Below are 6270 nucleotides of genomic sequence, written 5' to 3'. Positions count from 1 at the left end.
GGCAGAGGCAGGCGGATTTCTGAGTTCGAGGCCAGCCTGGGCTACAGAGTGAGTTCCAGGACAGCCACGACTACACAGAGAAACCCTGTTTCGAAAAACCCAAAAAAAAAAAAAAATTAAGAAAATGAATTTTCTTAATTCACTTAAAAAGGAATTTAAGAAAAATTACAAAAATTAAGAAAATTTTGTTCTAGATTTTCATATGTAAGAAAGTTGCCGACTTTAACAGAACCCTTTGTCTCTCCTCACCCACATCCCTGATGCCTGGTGTACTGCAGGTAACTCAAGCACGAGTCAATCAGTTACATGAAGCATCTCATGGTTCCGCTTCTGTCTCGGCTACCCTCTGTCAGATCCCCTGGGTCTGCCAACCCCGTTGCTTCTTACCTGTGTTCTGGAAAAGGTCATCTGACTTGTGTGACCATTGTGTGACTGAGTCCCAAATCTTACCATCATTCTCATTATCACCACCCTGGACCTCATTCATAATGCAAGTCAGAATTGCAGAATTAGCAAGATCCATGAGTCTAGAGTTTATACCCAAATCCAACTTTCAGAACTCAAGGTCTCTTTCTGGAGGCAAAGGTCATCAAAGGTACTGTATCACCCAGTTGTACCCACCTCAGCTAACTATGATCCTGGTATGATACCTAAGTAGGGGCTTTTCCATGATAGCCGTTACCCTTTAGCCATTCCAAACCATAGTGAAGTCATTGTCCACAAGAGTAAGAGACCTGCTTTGTTTCAAGTGGGATGATCCCCACCATCCAGCTATGGTTGCTATTCCTGTCCACTTCCACTTTTGTGACTTGCCATCTCCCCATATACAATTGACACGAGATGTGGGTTCTAAGGTCAGTTCTCAGATGCTCTGACCTATTTTCCTGCTCCTGGTCAGTCCTCTGTAGTTACTGCCTTAGAGTGTATCTGCCACCTCCATATTATTGAAGTGTGCATCCAGGTCCTCACCCAGCTTTGAGTTAGATTTCTGAAGTTACTAATTCTGTATACTATAAAAAGCAGAATGCTAATAATTTCGGTTTACATATTTGAAAGTTCATTTCCTTTCATCCATGGGACATCCAGCCACTTAAAGATTCTATTGACAGTGGTAAACAACATCACACCGTCCCATGGGTCTTGAGATAAAAGATGGTACCATTGACATTATCTGACAATGGCCAGACCCAGGCCCAAAAGGCTGTGACAGGCTAGCCCTGCGGGCAGGTCTTTCATCTTTAATCCGTCAATATGTTTTGTAGAAATCACATTCACAGCCATGCAGTTCCTGGGGACACTCTTCCATACCACAAGGGAGAGAAAGGATCTATACTACTGTGAGGTGGTAATGCATTTCACAATGAAAATGGAAGAGCCAGTAAATGTATTCCAGAAGGGGAGTTCTTGGTTCCTGGTTTGTAGAAGTGATGTTTATGAAATTAGACAGTCTTGTCCCCTAAAACAGTAGCTGAAGAAGAAGATATTCTCTCTATTCTCTATTCTCTCTATTCTCTATTCTCTCAGTCAGACTCTAGGTTGTTGAGCACACCTGGAAGTTTTGGGCTCTCTCAAAACCTAAACTCAGTTTTCAGCAAATAAATCCCACCTGTGCAGGCAAGCCTCCCCTGTAGAGGGACTGAAAATTCACACCACACGTCTTCACTTAGGTATGTCAAGGGTGTTTCAAGAGGGTACTTGGCACTTCCTGGGTTCTCACACATCCATCTGCAATCTCACCTGCAGATTGTGCATTAGTCTGCAGCACCCTGTTTCCTGCTACTGATGCCTGCTTTCAGGACTAGCCATATGACCTATCCCATCCTTTGTCAGATAAACCCTCCCTGGCCTTCCTTTACCTTGAGTCTCTTGAGAGTTTCCAAGTTCCTTTTCGTTTTGTACTGGGTTGCTTTGAGACAAGATCTCTGTAAGCCAGGCCTGTCGAAAAGCCACTATATAGTCCAAGATGGCCTCACATTGATGGTGATCCTCCTGCCTCAGCCTCACAAGTGTCCAGCTTGAGAGTCACATCTCTAAGCTTGCTGTTCATCTTTTTGTTAATGACAAAGGTGCCGCTTCCAGATGGCTGAAGCCTGTATCAGGCTAACAGTCTCGACAGCCTAGAAGGGTGGCATGCTCTGAGCTTATCTTCCTCAGGTGTAGCACATGACATTATATTCATTCGTTCATCTCCTTCTCAAGAGGCAGAAAGGCAGTAAATAGCCAGTTATACCTGGGCCAACTTGAATGTCTACAATGCTGATTAGCTGGACAGTGACTTTATGATCTATCAAATGATTAGCAGTGCCTTGACTAGGAGAGTCATTGCCTGGGTACCATTCTGTTCCTTCTAATCTGAAGCAACATGAGCTATCTATGTGGCTGATGGAGCTACGTCAGCATTACCTTTGACAGCTAGTGTGCATTCTCGGGACCCTTGAGATAAGTGTGTTCTCCTGGTGCAGGAACTATTTTAAAAGGCACCATCCCGTGCTATACCCGGCTACTCTCTGCCCTGGCGGTCTGGCACTGGCGGGCATGGCCAGCCTGTTCTCATCTTGTGGATGCTGACTCAGAGCTCCAAAATCTCTCCACCCAGCTTGCTAAGCTCCCACTGGCAGGTCACTACCACACCAGACCCATGCTTCAAAATTCCCATGGCCTTTGGGGTGCACGGCAAACCACGCTTTGCTGCTGTACTTTTCTCTCTGGAACCCAGTTGAGCCACCGCATGAAGGAAAACACTACACAAACTTAGTTCAGAATCAATGGTAATTCAATCGCTGGGCCCAATAACGAGAATCCTAATCTTGTAAGCCGTATTAAATCTAAATCCTCCAGTGGTGAATCCTAGTGGATTCACCATCTAAACCATGGAGACACTAGTAGCTACATCTTGCCCTCCCACTGTCCCTATCCAAAAGCCTGTATCTCTCTCCTGCCTCTTCTTTCCCTCTCTCCATCCCAGAAGTCCCTTCTACTAGCCCAGTGATTGGTTTCTTTATTCATTAGAAGAGTCACCTGAAGTCCTGAGTGAGTGATTCACTTCTCATCCAGACAGCCCCTCTTAGAGAAGCTGAATTAACAAAATACAAACAGCACCAGGGCTATCCACAACATTCTCCAGCTAGAGTGGTACCACGTATGCCTTTAATCCCAGCGTTCGGGAAGGAGGCAGGCAGATCTCTATGAGTTTGAGAATAGCTAGGGCTATGTAGAGAGACCCTGTCTCCAAAAAAAAAGAAGTTTCTCCCAGGTGCTCTCTTCTGATCTGCCTGATTTTAGACTTCAAGCTACTGAGAATGGCTTTTCTCCACCCTGCTGATCAGGTTAATCTCAAGGCAATTGCTAGGGAGAGCAATTCTTTCCATCTTGAGATACCACCGTCTTAATGACTGACCACTTGTGTGCCCTAACCATGGCAGAAGGACCAGTACTCAGGGCCTTTCAAGATTAGAACTTGTAAGCTGGCCATGGCACTGATTCATCAGCTCTCATCAAACATCCCATTCACCCTCTGCGCTTCACCCAGTGCACACAGATGGCTCCCAACACGCAGAATATGCCCTTCAGTTTCCCTTCATCCGTATGAGTTGCCCAGAGGGCATTCACTTCAGAAGTACCTGTGGCATTCTGATTGAGGGAGGCTAAAGTTTCCCCTCCTTTGTGGACTCCCACCAACAGCCGCTGTCCTGTCCTGCAGAGGGAAACTCCCCTTTCAAATGTCTCCAGTCTTCCTCTTTGTCAGGGTTTCCTCGGTTGCCCTGATTTTACACCTGGGTTCCTTTCCCCTGTTTATCTAAGCTTGCGTGACCCTGGCCATCATAGGTTGCATGTCTGACCTGCCACCTTCTTCAATATCCACTGACGGGCTGGTGAGATGGCTCAGTGGGTAAGAGCACCCGACTGCTCTTCCGAAGGTCCAGAGTTCAAATCCCAGCAACCACATGGTGGCTCACAACCATCCGTAACGAGATCTGGCGCCCTCTTCTGGAGTGTCTGAAGACAGCTACAGTGTACTTACATATAATGAATAAATCTTTAAAAAAAAAAATATCCACTGACTACTTTCCAAATGACCTTTGGTGGCTGAAGGTTAGCTCAGAGGGGACAAGCACTTGCTGTTGTTCCCAAGGACTGGAGTCAGGCTCCCAGCACCGACATCATCGGATGGCTCACAAACTGCCTGGAACTCCAGCTCCAAGTGATCTGATGCCTGCAAGAAGACTGGTGTTGTTAGCTGTAAGAAATTAATTAACTCAGCCCAGGTCATCCATCTAGAAAGTGGTAGGCCTTACCTAAGCTTCTTTTGTTTGTTTGCTGTTTCTGTGTATAGGTGTTTTGCTTACGTGTTTATGTGGCTTATTTTGCACTTGCCTGGTGGATGTGGAAGCCAGGAGAGGGAGTTGGATTCCCTGGATGAAGTTACTTCATTGCCAACGGTACTATGAAAGCTATTAGCATTTCATTTCTGTTCATCTAACACTCAGACAGGCCCCACCTCCAAATCCCAAGAGATGAAAACTATTTTGGGAAATCTTCACAGTTAGAAATAAAAGCATTCAGAAAAATAGAGTATTTCACTTTTGTTATTGATCTTCTTTGTTTCTTCAGATAAGGGTCTCATGTAGCCCAGGTTGGACTCAAACTAACTAGGTAGCTGAGGCTGGGCTTTAAACTCCTGATTCTCCTGCCTCTACTTACCAAATGCTGGAAACACAGGTGTGCGCCGACACGCTGAGCAGTTACGGGTATTTCTGAAGCTGTTTCACACTATCAGATAATGGGAGAATATTTACATACAATTGAACATTTTATTACATTTTTTGTTTTGTTTTGTTTTGTTTTGTTTGTTTTGTTTTGGTTTTGGTTTTGGTTTTGGTTTTGGTTTTTTTTTTTTTTTTGAGACAGGGTTTCTCTGTATAGCCCTGGCTGTCCTGGAACTCACTTTGTAGACCAGGCTAGCCTCGAACTGGGAAATCCGCCTTCCTCTGCCTCCCAAGTGCTGGGATTAAAGGCATGTACCATCACCGCCCGGCATTTTTATTACATTTTTAGAAGAAATTCTGCAAACTGATAACTAGAGAAGCAACAGAAAACTAAAGTCAAATGGGGAAATGTTATAGCTGTTAACTAGAATTTACTCAATACACTGAAAACTAATACTTGTGATAGCTTATTAGGGTAAGTTTGCAAGAAGCAGGCATGTCTTAAAACCAGAATAAGTGTGACAAAAATTTCACGCTGTTGAAAAAGTACAAACACATCACTAATATACAATAAAAAACCTCTTACCTGCAAGTTTCAGCAGCTTCCATGGGAAGAAAGGTTATAAAGAGGTGAGTGAAGTGGGCCTCAACCAAGGCACAACCTTCCTGTGATGCAAGCTACTCACACTGGACAGAAGAACTGATAATAAATACAGACTAATTCTCCAATCTAAACCTCTGATTTTCCTGGACCCGCTAATGTATACCAGGAGGACCAACTCAAGGGCAGGTGATTCAATAAAACCTTCAGGTATAGTCTTGCTTTTATTCCGGAGGAGACAACTGATTCTAGCAGAATCCCTTATAAGATTCACAAATTTGAAGAAAAAGCCATAAATCTTTATTTCCATTTGATTGGCCAGCTATCTAGTAATGTGAAGCTACGACGAGAACTCTTAAGAAGTTGCCAGTCCCTCAGTGAGGACAAAAAAGAAAAGGAAGGAAGAGGCAAGCAGAGGAATTTCAGGAGGAATGAAATACCTTTTGTCGAAGTCACAGCTTGGATACACTGCGGAATCCAGGAAGGAAAAAATCTCATTGTTACACTAAATATGAAAAGTTCCCAATATCAGAGGACCTACTGCTCTATACAAAGTTGGTCATGATATGGAGAACGTCAACAATAGATTGCTGGGGAGAGAGCCAGTAGGAGGAAGGTGGAAGCCATTGTGTACTAAGGAATTCCCTTCAGAGGACAAGGATGGCTGGACAGGAAGTGGGGGCTTCGGCAGGAAGCCAGGATTCTAGTCAGTAACCTTAGCTGAATCTGTGAAGTGCAGTCTGGAAAACAAAGCCCAGGAAAACCATAGATGAACATGAGGAGGAGGAAGAGGAGGAGGGAGAGGAGGAGAGGGAGGGGGAGGAGGACGGGGAGGAAGAGGGGAAGGGGAGGAAGAGGGGAAGGGGAAGAAGAAGAAGAAGAAGAAGAAGAAGAAGAAGAAGAAGAAGAAGAAGAAGAAGAAGAAGAAGAAGAAGAAGAAGAAGAAGAAGAAGAAAAGAAGAA

General features: G+C 44.5%; 1 protein-coding gene across 1 annotated transcript in view; it reads left to right on the top strand.

Moving 5' to 3' along the window:
* The window catches only part of Znf879 (zinc finger protein 879), a 74407-nt gene that overhangs the window by 16052 nt on the left and 52085 nt on the right, over nucleotides 1-6270 (top strand). The window lies entirely within an intron of this gene.

This window comes from Mus caroli, chromosome 11 (assembly GCF_900094665.2).
Source record: "Mus caroli chromosome 11, CAROLI_EIJ_v1.1, whole genome shotgun sequence".
In the NCBI taxonomy this organism is placed as follows: Eukaryota; Metazoa; Chordata; class Mammalia; order Rodentia; family Muridae; genus Mus; species Mus caroli.
Note: the sequence above shows the minus strand (reverse complement) of the source record. Positions and strands in the feature narration are given on the sequence as shown.